Source organism: Panthera leo, chromosome B4, assembly GCF_018350215.1.
Source record: "Panthera leo isolate Ple1 chromosome B4, P.leo_Ple1_pat1.1, whole genome shotgun sequence".
Classification (NCBI taxonomy): domain Eukaryota; kingdom Metazoa; phylum Chordata; class Mammalia; order Carnivora; family Felidae; genus Panthera; species Panthera leo.
In genome coordinates, this window is record NC_056685.1 from 40643222 (window position 1) to 40661140 (window position 17919).

Consider the following 17919-nt stretch of genomic DNA (forward strand, 5'->3'; position numbering starts at 1 on the left):
TATGATCTTGATCAGTTAACCATTTGTTTTTCCCCTTTTCTTTGTCCTTGGGCAGCCAGGAATATCACACTTATCTCACCTTGGGGGGGCAGGGGGGTGTGGCCTGTCAATTTGCCCACTGAGGGTTACAGGTGAGGACTAACCCCATTCAAATGATGAGGAACCTGGGCCCAGAGGGCTGAAAGGGATTCCTCCAAAGTTACCCCACAGGCTAGTGACAGAGGCCATGGTGTTATGCCCAGAATTCGTGATCCCCAAATACCGCCAGGGAGCCGAGTCCGATGTAAAAGCAAAAGAGCCTTTATTCGAGCTAGCTCGAGCTCAATCCCCTACCTGCACCGACACAGCGGTGAGATACCGGGGAGGGTATCAAAAGGACAAAGTGAGTATCAAAAGGACAAAGGTTTTATTGGGGCCTAGGGGCAGTTGGTGAGGTAATGGCTGTGGCCTCAGCCAATTGGCTGGGGAAGGGTCCGAGTCTTGTTGGGGGGGGTGGTTACTCAAGGGGAGGAGGCGTGGTCAAGGTGAAGGACACAGAACAAGATGGAGTTGGCCGGCGTAGGCCCGCCCTTTCAATGGGACCAGACGACTAAAGTGTCACCTCATCATCTCAAAGGGATGGAGCTTCACTGAGGTTTCTGACCTCAGCTGAGTTCAGCAACAGGATTCCCAAGTCTGCTCCTGGCGTATGGCTTGATCATTCGTCTCTCTGGGACTCCATTTTCCTCCTCTGTAGTTTGGACAGAATAAGCAGGAAGAACATTCAATTTGATTCAAACAGAGCTCTAGTTTTATTGACCACCTGCTTTGTGTGAGGCACTTTAGCGGTCTCTGTGGTGCATACAAAAACAAAAAACACGGGGCGCCTGGGTGGCTTGGTCGGTTAAGTGTCTGACTTCGGCTCAGGTCATGATCTCACAGTCCGTGAGTTCGAGCCCCGCGTCGGGCTCTGTGCTGACAGCTCAGAGCCTGGAGCCTGTTTCAGATTCTGTGTCTCCCTCTCTCTCTGCCCCTCCCCTGTTCATGCTCTGTCTCTCTCTGTCTCAAAAATAAATAAACGTTAAAAAAATTTTTTTAAAAAACAAAAACAAAAAACACTCTAGTTCCTACCCACAAGGAGCGCATAAAAATAACAGTAATGAAAATCTGAAAACACCTTACAGTTTTTCTTTTTCTTACTTTTCCTTCAAAATAGGCAGGCGTTCCTGGCACTGTTTCACAAACACAGACCTGAGATGGAAGGAGCTAGCCTAAGTGGGGAACTGTGATGTTCTCACCAGATCCCATTACACTTTCCACGAGGCACTGTCTCTAAAAAACTAGAATCTAAGACACAATTTGATGACATCTGCTGTTTCGTCTAGGACTCTCTCAGCTGCAAGTGACCAAAGAAAAAAAGAAAAAGGCAGAAACCAAATACGAGCTCACAGAACTGAAAAGTCCAGCAGAAGGGCTGAGCCGCTTCTGGTGTCGCCTGAGGTTTGCGCTACCACAAAACCCTGGTTTCTTTCCACGTCTCAGCTCGTCTTTGATCTGCTCCCTGAGCTGGTGTCTTCTCAGGCCACCTCCGATGGCAAAAATGGAGACAGTGGTTCCCATGTCCATGCTTCCAGATTCAAGCCTGTGGGGGAGGAGCCCCCACCTCTCTTCCAGAAAGTCTCATTGGCTCTGGTTGGAGCCCAGGCCCCTCCCGAGCCTGGAAGACAAACTGGTTTTGGCCAGTCGGGCTGACTCCTAGAGTGGGATCAATCCCACCCAAAGTATAAGTGCCAGAATGGGGAGCAGGGGTGGGGGGAGGGAAGGGGAGGTTCTTAAAGGGCATGTGAGGTGCTTTTTTACCCAAAGGGTGAATGGATGCTCAGTGGCCTGAGATGCGCACATGTGAAAATGAAAATGAATTAAATTCCATCATCCACCTTGTCTTTGTCTCTGATTCAGTGGCTTTGTCTCTGGTTCTTTGAACAGCCTCCTGTTGGATAACAATTTTGCCCTATTGGTATCTAAACCACAGCCTCCAAGGGTACTTAAGTGTTTTCAAGATAGGAGAGGTTAAGCAAAAACTAAACAGTCCCAAATTTGGATTGGAAATAGATTTAACGGCTTATTGGGCAGCAATTGTGAACCGATATTTTCTGTCTTCCAAGCAGGTCCTGGGGGGTCCATCTTTCGCTTCCGCTCACCTCCCCCATCTACCCAGTAAGTCACCAAAACGTGACAGTTCTAATTCAGAAATGCCTCCCAGCTCTGGTCCCTCCTGTCCATCCCATTGTCACTGGGTCAATGCCAGCCCATCGTCTCTCACCTGGACTTTATTTAAGTTTTTAAGTTTATTTTTATTCATTTTGAGAGAGAGAGAGCACGAGCACCAACAGGGGAGGGGCAGAGAGAGAGGGAGGCAGAGGACTTGAAGCGGGCTCTGCCAGAGCAAAGAGCCTGCGGTGGGGCTTGAACCCGCGAACCCAAGATCATGCCCTCAGCCAGTCAGATGCTTAACTGACTGAGCCACCCAGGTTCCCCCTCTTACCTGGACTTTAAAAGTGTCTTAACTAGCATTCCTGGCTCCGTCCCTCCCCACCTGTCTACCTCCTCACCAGGGCTATTTTGCCCACCAAATGCTGACTAAGCCACACCCCTACTGCATCAGGCAGGCTGCTGGGGGGAAGCAGAGAAACTCTCAGAGGGGTTTTCTAAAGAGAGTTTAATGCAGGGTTAAGTGAATGGACAGGGGTGGGGATGCCTCTGGGGACTAGCTGTGGGGCGGCAGGAAGCCTCCCCCTCCCTAGGCCTGAGAGGCAAAGAGAGAAACCATGCTACTGGAGCCAAGGAAAGCCAGAGCTATGGCCACAGAGGGATGCAGCCACTGCCTGGAGTGTGACAAGGGAACCGGGGGATAAATACCCCAACCTATCTCTCCTCCTGTCCTCCAACCAGGGGGCCAGAGAGCCTGGGTGAAGCAGTGTTTGGAGAAGGTGAGGAGTGAGTGGGTGGGCTAGCAGGAAGGAGAACAAAGAGAAAATAACCAGCGCACACACGAGGCCTAGATTCACTCCCTCTCACTCTCAGGAGCACGCCCAAGTTGGTGAGTCCAGGCCAGCAGGCACTCTGGCCACACCATCTCCCTACAACCTCCCACCACCTCCATGCCCACGTCCGTCACCCCAGATCTACATAGCCCTTTTGTGACTTCCCACCTTGCCAGGTGCTATGCTCTCTGCTTATATTACACTTTCCCCATTCCCCACCGTCTCCTCTTCTTTATATGTCAAACTCCTATTCATCCATCAAGTCCTTTCTCTGAGGGCACCTCCTTGATGCAGCCTTCACTAAGTCCCACACTCAGAGTATCTCCTCTGCTCCCACAGCCACCTACGTAGCCTCCATCAGAGCAGCTGTGACCTTATTCTGGGACAGTTTGCCTGTCTATCGCCCTGTTCAGGCTGTGAGCTCCTTGAGGTTGGGGAATGAGTCTATTCACCTCTCCATCCTTGGCGTAAACAGAGTATCAGGCACATGGTCAGTCGATAAATAGTCATCGAATCTATGAATAAAAATAAAAGATGAGGAGAGGACTTTTATTTCTTTCTACTTCTCACCCCCACTCCTATTTTTTTGCTCCCACAACAGAGAAGCAGAGTGGGTCAGGAGTAAGAGGAAGAGGAATGCGTACTCCAATATCCACCCAAGACTCTTCTCCAATCCGGTTCCAGGCTCTGCCTGACATAATATGGGCCAGCTTCTTCCTTAGCCCTTCTTTTACTGGACAAGTGCTAGGTGTGAATTGGGCAGACCTAAGGAAACAGCTTTGTCCACCAGGCCCTTGCCCTGCCCCTGGGACTTTCTGCAGTAGCAACTAACCCACCCAGGAGAGATCCCAATCAGCTGGCATGGTCAGGAGGGGGATTCTACTGCCTCTGCCATTATAAGCACATTTTATCAACACACGTCTGACTGAACCAGGGCGTAGGGGTAGAGGGCGGTCATGACAAGACTCATTCCTTCCCCTTCCTACACTGCTCATTCATTTACAATGTGTACCCAGTGCTCCAAAGGGCCAGGCACTGAGGACACGGCAGTGAATGAGCACAAAAGGTCCCTGGCTTCCTGGACCCACAGTCTAGAGGGGGAGATAGACATTGAACAAGTAATTGTTCCTATATTGTAATGGGACCGTAGAGAAGGGGAGGAGGCAGTGGAGGGAAGGAGCAACCAAGAGAACAAATGGAATGAAAGAAAGGCAAAAGCAGAAGAATCCTCACAAACCAGCTCTTCTCTCTGTGAGTCTGAATTCCAGAAATCAAGGGACCCTGGCAGGAAGCATTACCACCAGGAGAGGTATTATATCCATTTCCTGGGGCTGCCGGAACCTACTGCAGACTCGGGGGTAAACAATGAGAATGTATGGTCTCATGGCCCCAGGGGCCAGAGGTCTGAGACAAGGGGGACAGGGTTGGTTCCTGCTGAGGCTGTGAGGGACAGCATCTCATGCCTCTTCCCCACCTCTGTGGGTTTGCAGTCCCCCTTGTGGGTGTTCCTTGGCTTGTCAATGGTGTTCTCCCTATCTTCACAATGTCTTCCCTTTGTCTGTGTCTCTTCCTCTTCACAGGGCCTTTGTGAGTGTGTGTGTGTGTGTGTGTGTGTGTGTGTGTGTGTGTGTGTGTGTGTGTAAAATATACATAACGAAACAATTTACCATTTCAACCATTTTGAAGCCTAAGAGTTCAGTGGCATGAAGCACATTCACAACGTTGGGCAACCATCACCGCCATCCATCTCCAGAACTTCTGCATCTTCCCAAACTGAAACTCTGTCCCCATCCCCCACTACCCTAGCCCCTGGTAGCCACTGCTCTCTTTTCTGTCTTCGGGAGTTTGACTATTCTAGGTACCTCAGAAGGGGAACCGTACAATATTTGTCCTTTTGTGCCTGGCTAATTGCATTTAGCATCACGTCTCCAAAATCCATCCCTGTCTGCGTGGCATTCTTTTTATAAGGACAGAATCATATTGGATTAGGGGCCCACTCTAGCCCAGTGTAATCTTATTTTAACTTGACTGATTATATCTGCAGTGACGTGATTTCCAGTTGCAGTCGTATTCTGAGGTACACAGCGGTGGGGACCTCAACATATGAATTCGGGAGTGGGGGGCACGATTCAACCCAGAAAGACACTGACCAAAACAGAGATGGGAGGTACAGAAAAGGCGCCTCTGATGGGCAGAGTAGGAGGGGTGCAAGTTCTTGTTTTGTTGACCCCTAACCCCGCTGTATTCCTGACTGGGGCCACTTTCCTGGCTCATTTCCCCAACCTGGCTTACTCACTGCACAGGAAGGGACGGGCAGGAATGGCTGGCTGCTGAGCCAGGGACACCTCACCTCTGACTAGGCCTAGTCCCACACACCAGCCCTCCCCACTCTGTGTTCTGCCTGGACAGTAGGTGGCCACTTAGCCCTCAGAGGGAGGCCAAGCGGGCCCCTTTCTCTCTTGACAAGGTCCTTATCCAGGGGCCCAGCTGTCCTGGCTGAGAAGCATCCACTGCAAGCCACATCCATCCACATATATGAAGCACTCCCTTTTCAACAGCTATGTACTAACACCCACTGAAGGCCTGGTCTAGGCCCCAGAGATAGAGCAGCAAATAAAAGGACTGCCATTGTCCCTGTGAAGTTTACATTCAAGTGGAAAGAGACAGAGGCAAAACAAACCAATGTGCTTCAGGTGGTGATTAAGGGTGATGGAGGAACAAAGCAGGGGAGGAGGACAGGGAATGGGTGACTGAGCTGGGCTGGGCTGGGTTGTGTCACTGGTAAAGCTGAGAAGCTATCCAATAGGGGTGATTCAGAGCAGAGGCCCAGAAGAAGGAGGGATTCTGGTGAAACACCGAGTGCCCAGGCCAGAGGGGGAGTGTGCCTGTTGATTTCAGGAACAGCCGAGAGTCCAGGGTGTATGTGTTGGGAGAGGTCCACCATATACTGCGGGCCCTAAGGAATTGGGCTTTACCCTGAGGACCTGGGGATACAAAAGGAAGGCGAACAAAATGTCCCATGCCCTCAGGGAACTTCCAGTCTCAGTTTGGAAGCAAGGCAAGCCCCAGAGATGGAATTCATGCTAAATATGTGGAACCCAGCTTGCCTCCAGAGAGAGGAACATGGACTGCCAGGCCTGGGGAAAAACTGCATGTCTCAATTTAGAAGCCTGGTTTTCTGTGTCAATGTTAGTTTAAGACTCTTTGTTCCAACGGCGGTTGTTTGTTTGTTCATCTTAAATTTAAATTGGGAGGGAAAGCACAGTAATCTCTGGGTTAACCACTTTTGCCTCGGAAAGCTGGCTAATCCAGCCACAGCCATCCCCCCCACCCGCCACAAAAGGCAGGACACAGTGTGTGTGTGTGTGTGTGTGTGTGTGTGTGTGTGTGTGTACGCATGCGTGTGCATGCGCAGGACGGTATATAACACCCTCCCAGCTGGCCTCTTGGGGCCAGGAAGGAAATGATGTCTCCCTCTCACCATCTTCCCTTGACCCCTCCAGCTTCTGGTTTTCCTGGGACTGTTCCTCTCTGCTGGAGGGAGGGACAGGGCAGGTACAGGAATTGAGGAAGAAGCTGGGGAGACACTTTTGAGGATGTATATGGCAGAAACAGATGTGTACAAGTAAACAAGGTGACGGGGAGAAGTGTGGGCACAGCCCCTGTAAGTGTTGTGACCAGAGTGCATTCTTGTGACTCTACAAATTTGGGAAAACAACTTGCAGATCTGGACAAGTTAACAAAGAGAGGGGTGCAGAGGGATGGACCAGGGCCAGAGCTAAAAATAAGGAAGTATTTCCATGCCGAGTAAAAGCATTAGCATCTGTGGGATTGTGTGGCAGGGAGAGGAGTTTTAGCCCATCATCAGGCACAGTGAGGCCAGAGAAGCGGGGAGAGCTGGGGGGTGGGGGTGGGGGCTCCATCTTCAGCAGTGAGAGGACAGTGCTTCCCCAAACCCCAAAGAGGACAAGGCTGTTCCTGCCTGGAAGCCAAGCAGAGAGAAGGCCCAAGGTGGGGCGGGGAAGGGTTGACAGCAAAGACTATCCCGTAGCAGAAGATTCCAAGTGGTTATGGATCCCTGGAGGCCGACTCTAGGTCAGGGCCCTGTACTCCCCAGTAGCCGGGGGGGGGGGGGGGGGGGGGGGGGGGGGGGGGGGGGGGGGGCGGGGCAGACTCCAAACCTCCTCCCCAAGGAGCAGTTAAGGTGTGGCCTGGAGTGGGAGAGAAGGGAAGCTGAATTTACTGTGTGGGGGATATTTTCCATAGGGTCCCACAAGGATGCTGAAACAGATATTTTTGTTCCTTTTCTACAGATGATGGAAACAGAAAAGGCTCACATAATCCCAGGGCCATTCAGCAAGTACGTGCCGCCATCCCTGCCCCCAGCCTAGGACACTCCTTCTCCCACTCCACACTCATCTAAAAAGCAGAAGGACTGCCGTGTAGAAGGGAAAGCAAACTCATTCCATGTGGTGACCAGAAGGCAGAACATGGACAGGGGTCACAGGGAGGGTGAAAACCTTTCCAATAACCACAAAGACCCATAGGAGACTGCCAGCCCGAGCAGGAGGTGAGCTCGCACAGGTACGGAGAGGGATCCTGGAGGTCCCCATCACTCAGAGAAGCTACACCATGTGGGAGCAGCATGGGAGCCTGCCAGGATCCACTGGCCCTTGACACGCCCTTCGTGTGGGAAGGAGGGAGCCTCAACTTGGGAAAAAATAGGAGAGCAGTGATGGCCACCCTCTCTCAGATGCTGCTTTGGAGCTATCCCTGGAGCACCCAGGGAAAGATCCTTGTTATGGTAATTATGTTAATAGTATTACTAACAGCTGACCTTTTTGTTTAAATTAATTTATTATTATTATTATTATTATTATTTTTAATTTACATCCAAGTTAGTTAGCATATAGTGCAATAATGATTTCAGGAGTAGATTCCAGTGGTTCATCCCCTATGTATAACACCCAGTGCTCATCCCAACAAGTGTCTTCCTTAATGCCCCTTACCCATTTAGCCCATCCCCCAACCCAACCTCTCCAGCAAGACTGTTTGTTCTCTGTATTTAAAAGTCTCGGGGCGCCTGGGTGGCTCAGTCGGTTGAGCATCTGACTTCAGCTCAGGTCATGATCTCACGGTTTGTGGGTTTGAGCCCCGCATTGGGCTCTGTGCCGATGGCTCGGGGCCTGGAGCCTGCTTCGGATTCTGTGTCTCCCTCTGTCTTTGCTCCTTCCCCGCTCACACTCTGTTTCTCTCTCAAAAATGAATAAAGATTAAAAATTTTAAAAAATAAATAAATAAGTCTCTTATGTTTTGTCCCCCTCCTTATTTTTATATTACTTTTGCTTCCTTTCCCTTATGTTCATCTGTTTTGTATCTTAAAGTCCTCATATGAGTGAAGTCATATGATATTTGTCTTTCTCTGACTGACTAATCTTGGCATAATACCTTCTAGTTCCATCTACGTAGTTGCAAATGGCAAGATTTCATTCTTTTTGACTGCCAAGTAATATTCCATTGTATCCACTGTGTGAATATATATACATGTATATATATACATGTGTATATGTATATATATACGTGTGTACATATGTATATATACATATACGTATGTGATATATATACATCACATATGTGTATAGATATATAGATATAGATATAGATATAGATATAGATATAGATATATCACATCTTCTTTATCCATTCTTCCATCTCGATGGACATTACGCTCTTTCCATACTTTGACAGCTGTCCTTTTATGTGCATTTACTATTGTCAGGCACTGTGCTAATTGTTTGCATGGGCTGTATGATTTAACCCTCCAAACAACCCTATGAGACAGGTGCTTTTATCACTCCCTTTTTTACAGATAAGCAGACAGTCTCAGAGACATGATGTAACTTGCCTGAAACCACACAGCTTGTATGCGGCAGAGCTGAGACTCCAGCCCAGATCTGTCAGACTTCAGAGCCAGTGTATATAACCTGGGAAACCAGTGCTGCACAATCTCTATTCTGATACAGAAGTATCTCCAAGATGGAAGGCAGCACCTTTCCATTGCTGCTGTAACAAATTACCATAAACTTAAACACACATTTATCATACTGCCTTTCTAGAGCTCAGAAGTCTGACACGTGGCTCTCATCGTGCTAAAACCAGGTGCCCGCAGGGCTGTGTTCCTAGTTCTGGGGGCTTTAGGGAAGAAGAATTCGTTTCTTGGCCTTTTCCAGCTGCTAGAGGCTGTCCTCATTCCTTGGCTTGTGGCTCCTTTCCTCTGGCTTTCAAGCCAGCACTGTCCTGTCTTTCTGACCTTTTATCACCTCTCCCTCTAACCATAGCCAGGACCACAACACTGATTTTAAGGATACATGTGCTGAGACTGGGTCCATCTGTATAATTCAGGATAATTGTCGGTATCTTAATCATATCTGCAAAGTCCCTTTTGCCATGTAAAGTAACATATGCACAGGTTCTAGGGACTAGAATGTGGACATTTGGGGGAGGCATTATTCTGCCCACTGCACATAAGCAAGATGGGAAAAGGCAAATGCACCAGTAGCAAAAGGTGCTAAAAAATGGTGGGGAAAGGGAGTGAGGAATAATATGTATTAGTATTTGCATAAAGAACCATGCATAGAAACCAGCACTGGTTGCTGGGAGGGGGGGTAGACTGATAGGGGATAGGAGGTTGGATGAAGATTTGTCATTATGGAAGTGTTCAAATACACACAAAAGTACAGAGAGTAGTATAATGAATCCCATGTACCTTCACCGTGCATCAACAATGACCACCATTTTGCCATTCGTATTTCTTTTGCCTTCCCACTTTTCGGGAAGGGGCTGAGAAGTTTAAAGAAAGTCCCAGACACCAGATCATTCTAGCCTTAAAAACTTCAGGATGAATCTCTAAGAGATAGGGTGTTTCAAAAATATACCACAATACCATCATCCACTTAAAAAATTACTGTATTTCCTTATCATCTAATACATAGTCAATATTTAAATTTCCTTAATTGCCTAAAAAAATCTTTTAAATAATTGATCTGGTTCAATAAGGATCCCAACCAGGCTCATATGTTGCCTAAGGTTGATATGACTCCTAAATCCTAATCTAGAACAATTTCTAAGAGGGACACTTCTCCCTCTCCACTCTTATATCTTTCTTTTTCAATCATCTAAATGTTAAACTTCAGATGTTAAATCACCTCAAGTTAAATTTAGAGGAAAATACACCCCTCATGCTTCATGGAAAAGTTAGCCTCCCAAACATCCCCAAAAGGTGGTGGGTGAGAGACAGCACCCCACGCAATGGTGACTTGGGGGTGAGAGGATGGGGGGGCGGTGCCGAAAGTCCACCAAAGCCCCAGGTGGTACACGGAGTCAGGGAACCCAGGGGTCTGGCATCCTGGGGGCTTTCCTGGACTGTTGGGCAGAGGTGGGTTGATGGGTGTTGGGGACACCAGCCACAACATAGCCTGGAGTAACCTGAGGAAAGTCCCCAAAGCCAAGGATGATACAATCACTTTAAATATGCACGGAGGTGAGAACCCACAGGAAGCCCACCATCCACCACACTGTGCCAAGTGTTATACCGAGGCATACCCAGATTGGACAACCGAGGACAGCAGAGACAGGCCACGCGTGAAGGATCCAGGCAGCCAGCCGATGAAACTGGAACTCAGAGACTTAGGTTCAGGTTCCCCCTCTGCCACCAGCCAACTATGCTGTCCTATGAAAGTCACCTGTGGACCTTGAGTAACCACGGCTGGGAGAAGGGGGAATGAGTAGTAATATGCATTAGTATTTGTTTGCATTTGTGTAAAGGATATATCAAACCCAAGTGAGAGTTAAATGAGATCCTGGGCGTGGAAAGGGGAGTGGCATTTTCCCCCACTCAGTACTGTGAAGGGCCAGATACCCAAATCCCACTCCTACCAAGTTCCCCACATTATTTTTGACTCAAAAAAAAAGGGTTACTGCAGGATGAATAAGAATTTGCTATGAGCAGGAAAGTTACTGTGAGAAAGAAAATGGCAGGCTCCAAGGCAAACAGGCCGGCATGAGCCCAGTGAATTCAGAGAATTAAAAGAAATGCAAGATACTAAATCACTGTGAGATCTTGGATTGGATACTGGAACAGGAAATGGACATGAGTGGAAAAACTGATGAAATCCGAATAAAATCTGTTCAGTTAATAGTACTGTACCAGTGTTAACTTCTTAGTTTGGACAAACATCCCATGGTAACATAAGATGTTAACATTAGGGGGAAGCTGTACTATTTTTACAACTTTTCTGTAACCCTAGAGTTATTCCGGACTTTAAAAGGCTATCAAGAAAGAGAGTAAGAAAAAAAGAAAAGTAGAGCAAAATGTCTAGAGCACATCAGGTTCTAGAAGTGGGGAAATGGGTGACAGACATCAGCATAGGCCAGATAACCTCCTGCATTGTGCAGGGGGGTCCAGACTTTATCGATCTTCAGGCAATGACCCTGTGGCAATATTCTCCCTCTCCCAACCCTTCTCACAGGCCCCAGGCAGAGAGTAGTGACAGCTTCTTACCCCTAGGCTTACCTTAAGTGTATTTCACCTGCCCATATCTGCCCGAACCCACACACACTAGGGTCCCAGGTCTTACACACACACACACACACACACACACACACACACACCCCTCCCCTCTGGGAGGAGCCTGTGTCCAGCCTCTGACCCTTCTCCTGAATCTAGAACTACCACCCAGAACAGAAGTCAGCAGTCATCTTCACTCCGCATGGCAGAGGAAAAGCAGTAAATCGCCCAGCTCCACACCTGTGGACAGGGAGGCTCAGAAAGACAGACGCTAGCAGAGGCCAGCTAAGGTGCAAATTTCACCTGTGGTCAGCCCCTAAGGCTCAGGGAGTCAGCTTGCTCAGAGGCACCTTCGGGATGGCCCAGCCCTTGGGGCGTCACCTGCAGCCCCTTCACCCTCTGCCACGATCAAAGGCAAAAAGTGTTAACACATCCACTGGTCTCTGGAGCTGGTCCATAGGAGTTCAAATCCTGGCTTTGCTGCTTCCTGGAAAGTTAATTAACCTCCTTGTACCTCAGTTTACCCATTTGTAAAGGGGAGGTAATAAGACTATTGACCCAGAGGGCTATTTGTGGGCTAAATGAGTTTCTATAGCAGGTAGAACAGCATCTGGCACATCACATGTGCCCATCTAAGAGTTATTCTTTGGACTGTTTTTCACTGAGTATCTGTAGAGCACCTACGGTGGGTACCACAGGAGCTGATAATCTCGTTGGGAGATTTTTCTTAAAGACTCATGAAATGTGATGTTACCATCTGGGACAATGTCTGAACAAGTCTAGTGGGTGATTCAGAAGAAAACTGCTACAAGAGTACTGAGGTGTGTGTGGGGGGGGTGGTGGTCAGAGCAGCCTGCGGTGACCAAGGGTACTGGGGAAGGTGGAGGCCCCATTGGCCTCAAGCCATGTCAGCTGCACACAAGGGAAGAGAGGAGGATGTCCCAGCTGAGGACAGAGGAGGTGGGAGCTCGGGCATAGATGCAGGAGTGAGCACGGATACTAAGAGAATTATAAATATCAGAATTGTAAGCTTCAGTTAAGACGGTCCAGGGCCTTAGTGATGATTTCAGAGTTGGAACATTAGCTTTTCATATGTTCAATAAATAAATATTTCCCAAGTACCTGCTGTGTGTCAGGCACTGTTCAAGGCACTTGAGACACGTCTGCGAACAGGACAGTCCAAACTCCCCACTCTGCTGGAGCTTATATTCCTTCCAGTAGGTGGAGGCAGACATTGACAGTACACACACTAAGAAAAGTCCCCATTCTGTTAGAAAGTGACAGTGCCGAGGAAAACAGTGTAGACGCAGGGGCAGTTGGGAGGTTTTCAAGCAGGAAAAATGAGTAGGGAAGAGCAAAGCAAAGCTTTAGGAGTATGACAAAAGTTGATTAAATATCCATTACTTACAACCCCTCCCCACCCCCCAGTCTTTTGAAGAGGACAGATCCTGAGAAATACGACTTGCTTTGCCAAGCTGGGGTAGTGGGAGTGGAGGCTACAAACTGGAAATGCCAAGTGAGTGCTCCATTGCTCCAAATGGAGAGAAGGCTGGCAGGGCTGTGCCAGGGGCAGGGGACAAGGCAGGAGTGCCTGCCACAGAACGCAAGCTTGAAGAAAGAGACATCCTGAAAGGGATTTTAGAATGGTGTTCTCTCTGGGGCGAATGGGTGGCTCAGCCAGTTAAGCATCTGCCTCTTCATTTTGGCTCAAGTGCTCCCACAGTTCATGGGATCGAGACCCAGGTAGCTCTCTCTCTCTCTCTCTCTCTCTGACCTTCCCTCCCTTGCATTCTCTAAAAGTAAACAAACATTTTTTAAAAATAAAAGAATGGTGTTCTCTGGCCTGTGAGCTCTCATTCCTCATCCAACTCTTCACGGTCAACTCTCCATGGCATCTTCATGGGTGGTCTCCCGTTGACTGCGTGTGTGTTTAATGCAATGGAAAGAAGGTGGGTGTAGGCGTGGAGCAGCCCACGCCCAGTGACAGCACAAGGCCAGTCAAGCAATGTGTGCAGACTGGATAGGCGAAGACAAGGGGTCGGAGGAGGGTGGGATGGTTGTTGGGTTGAGGAAGAGCTTTGAGGGCATAGCCCACAGGAGGCAGGAGGAATGAAAGCTGAGAAACCCCCTCAGAGCTGGAGGCAGAAGGCCTGAGGCCTGATCTTTGCCACAAATCACTATCTCCTGCCTTACCCTTGCTTCCGTATCTGTAAATTGGACAGCCTCTGTGGTAACTGCCAGCAGTGGCATGAGAGACACCCAGAAGCAAGCACCACATTCTTGAAGCAGGTGTGGGACTGGAGGGACAAGCAGTCACAGGTGACATGAACTTCCGGGCTGACAGATGAGAGGGTGAGGAGAAAGGCTTCTGGTGCAGGGAGGCCCTCGAGGTCATGAATTCTGATCTCATGTTAATTTTGAGATTCCTCTTGCTTCTGTAACACATTAAGGCCTGAAATCTAAAGTGAGCTGTTCCTTCTGGCCGCTATACAGGAGAATCGGCTTCCTTGCTGTTGTCAGCTGCCTGTGTCCCTTGGCGCGTGGCCCCACGCCACTCGGACCTCTGCTTCCACTTTCACATCTCCTTTTGTGACTCTGACCCTCCTGTCTTTTCTCGTAAGGACTCTCATGATCACACCTGACTCACCAGCATAATCCACCTCAAGATCCCTAAGTTAATCATGTGTGCAAAATGCCCTCTGACGTGTAAGGTGACGTCTTCACAGATTTGGGGGATTAGGATGTGAGGGGCCATTAAAGTAGAAATGCCCAACAGGCCCTTGGATATCATGACGAGTTTAGGGAGAGGTCAGCTCAAAAGAGAAATGGTGAGGGAGGTGAGTATTCAGAGAGAGTCTAGAGGGGAGCAGAGGGCAGAGGACTAAAGCCTGAGAAAAACCAGTCCTCTGCAGTTTTTCCACACACGTGTCCAGAGGACCTGGATGGGCCACCAAGGGACTGGGAGCTATGGAGAACCCAGAAATTAATCAAGTGAAGGATCCTTTAGAGAAGCTCACCACCAAAATGTGTACCCACAAGAGAACATGATGAAGGTCAATGAGTCACACGTGAGGAAGATTCAAACAAGGTAATCCACGGAGGGAAAGACTGGGATGTTCAAGGAAGATTTCATGAAATGGTGGCATCTGAGCTTATTAAGAGGAGCAGGAAAGAAGTTTCTAGAAGTGAAGGGAGTGAACCAAGATGGTACAGCACCAGGAACACCAAGGGAGAAATGTCCAGAAAGAAGGGATGGTCAGCAGCATGAAATGCTACAGCAGCATCAGGGAGAAAACAAGCCACAGAATGATCACTGGTGTGATCCTGGCGGCCAGCAGGGCGTTAGTGGACAGAGATTGTGGGTCCTGCCTGTTGCGACCCACAGCTGGAGATGGGTGTGGCGGGTTCATTAACTCGCCTCGCCCCTGAGGCTTCCAATCTTAACACCAGGGGGCGCACAAAAGCCAAAGCGGACCTTCAGCCCGAATCTGGGTTTTTCCAGAAACAGGATGCCCTGAGGGAAGGGAGGAAAAGTTTCCCACTCCCAGCGCCACAAAGCCTGGAAGCCCTCTGTGCCTCCATGTGATCTCTGACTCAGGGGCTTACCCAGATTTTCCCCTTTCAGCTAAAGCAAACCATATTTTTTCCATCTCTGTTTTTCCTGGTTGCCTGTAGAACTAACTATGTGTAATAAACACACTTTGGCCCAGAGGCTTGTTACATCATAGCATGTCACAATGCAGGAGCCCCGCCATCTCCTAATCCAAAATGTTCCTACAGGTGTGGAACTTGAGGCCCAGAGAGAGGAAGGGACTTGTCCAAAATAAACCAAAAGTTCAGATGAAGAATTCAGATCTATCTCCACACTCACATGATAAGGACCCCCTTGATTGTAATTGGGAGCTTAACTATGCCCCCCTCCATTGTTTCTTGAGTATAAATAATAATAGTAATAGTAACAATAGATAACATTTCTTCAGCACTTGTGTGGCAGGCACTGTACCAGGCCCTCCTAGTGGATTACCTCATTCAATATGCACATTACCCTAGCAAGTAGTTTCTACTATAAGCTTAAATATTTACTGAACTCCTCCCACCTTTGCTTGTGAACAGGTTGGAGTGAGAGGAGGCGAGGAGAGAAGAATATAAAAAGATAAAATCTTCTTTCGTTAGACCAGTTCTCCCTAGATAGGTAGCCTCTGCCTGAGAGCAACACAATGGGACATTGTTTTCTTTACCACCCCCACATACTGCCCTGCCCCAACCATCCTCAGTGGACACTAGATTACGGTGAGTGACTGAGGTAGAGCATTACCAAAATTCCTCCACTTGACTGCTCTCGGTGCTGTGTAAACTGTAGGAGCCCTGTTTTCCTGGCTCCTCCTTCCTGTTCATCCTTCCTTCTCCTTCTCATCCACTAGTGGCAGTTTCCCCAGAGCGGCCAGCCGCCTGTAGTTTCCTGCTCTGTGCCTTTGCATATACAGTTCCCTAGGCCTGGAATTCTCTCCACCCCGCCTCCCAAAGTCAGCTGCTGCTGTGTTCCCTGCACTGAGAAGCCTCTCCTGACTCTAGCAAGCTTGGGGATGCACCCTGTGTTGCCCCTTGTTCCTAGACCACATCTCCCCTGAGCCAAGATTCCCTGAGCTCACACTTACCTGCCCTGCATGGAGATTCTTCCGTGAGGATCAGAGCTCCCTCCATCTCAGTATACAGTGCAGTCCAAGGCATAGTGAGCTCCTGAGAAGCACTAGAACCCGTGCATGCATCCTCCATAATCTGTCTCTTGCTGTTCTGGCTGGGATCTCTCCTCATCATGCCCCCCCCCCCCATGCTGACACACACACACACACACACACACACACACACACACACACTGTCCCCTCTTCCGGTTTTGCTTGCACTCTCCAGCCCCTCCCCACCGCCCACCGCCCCCCCCCCATCCATTTCTCTTTGTCTCTCACCTGAACTATCTAGAGCCTCCTAACTGCTCTCCATATGTTCTCACCTCACCTCACCTTTTGTGTCCCATGCTCCCCTCACACTACCCAGTTGCGGGGGCCCCCCACCCCATACAACAACTTGTCACCTGTCACCTTCCACATAATCCCCCAAAGCTCTGAGCCAAGGTCTGCACAAACAATAGCCCTTAACTTCAAGGGGCCAAATGCCTGTACCTCCTGCCCTCCCCCACCCAGCTGCCTAAAATACAGGTAGCCATCAACTAAATCACACAACAGATGGAACCCATTCCCTGCCTGAACCCTTCAGTGGGCGACCCCTTACCTCAGGGTGCAAAGTGCGGAGGGGAGGCTCCCTTTCACCTCACCCCAGCTGGGTCTCCACCTTCACTTCCCACATACCTTCCCCAACCGTGAGCTCCAGCCCAGACCCCAGACAGCCCCAGCCCCAGGCTTTGCCCAATGTTCTCCAGTGATTACAACTTTCCCTGTGGTTCTGCAGCATTACTTACCAATCTGTTCAGAGCTATGACACCCAAATAGCACTCTCCCTCATTGTCTGGTTGCCTGAATCCCTCCGCCAGTGGACACCCAGCCCCTGCCCCTAATGAGCCCCCTTATAAGTAGACACTGAAGAATGTTTTTGAATGAATGAATCAATGAGCCAAATATGACCGTGATAATAAACAGCAAGATAAGAGCTACAAAGTGCTGACCCTCTCTGTTTCTAGTGGGTGAAATTGAGTTATATTCTTTTTTTGCTTGTTGGTATTTTCTGATGTTTCTTGCTTTTGCAAACGATAATTCGTTTTGAAAAACTTAAATAAAGGGGTTTTTGGGACTTGAAAAGACTCTCCTCGTCCTTTAGTGAGAAACAGGAAAGGAATGTTAGAGGAGCCTCAGAGTGTCTACATCTGAAGAGGGCAGGGCCAGCCAACCAGAGGGCACACACCACATGCAAGGCCAGGCAGAGGTGAGGAGTGAATGGGGCAGTGTGTTCCAGGTAGAGCAGTGTTCAGCACAAGGAGCTGAATGCATTATGGGGAATTTCAACTTGGGCCATTGAATGAGGAAAAGGTTTTGAAAGTTTTTGGGTGGAGGAGAAACAGGCTCAGAACTCAGCATCCCGAGGCCAAAGGGCAAGACAGGGTGATATGGAGTAGAGGCAAGAACAGAAGCCTGGCTACAAACTCTCCTCCTCTCAGGGCATTTAAACCTCAAGGCCAGGAAGCACTCCAGGACCACCGGATTATCAGCCATTTTACAATTCGGAGATTATATTTGAAAATTACTCCCATAAGCCTCCAACCTCTCTTCCCACCTGGATTGCCAGCTTCTAATTCCTCCTACTCCGCATGATGTGCCAAGTAAG

General features: G+C 49.0%; 1 long non-coding RNA gene across 1 annotated transcript; it reads right to left on the minus strand.

The window, feature by feature from the left end:
* Positions 1 to 507: 507 nt before the first annotated feature.
* On the minus strand, positions 508 to 12822 carry LOC122224138. The gene is made up of 4 exons (XR_006204663.1): positions 12712 to 12822; positions 10626 to 10788; positions 3476 to 3538; positions 508 to 730 (listed from the first exon to the last, which is right to left on the minus strand). It is a non-coding gene; the product is annotated as an uncharacterized LOC122224138 (long non-coding RNA).
* Positions 12823 to 17919: the final 5097 nt, after the last annotated feature.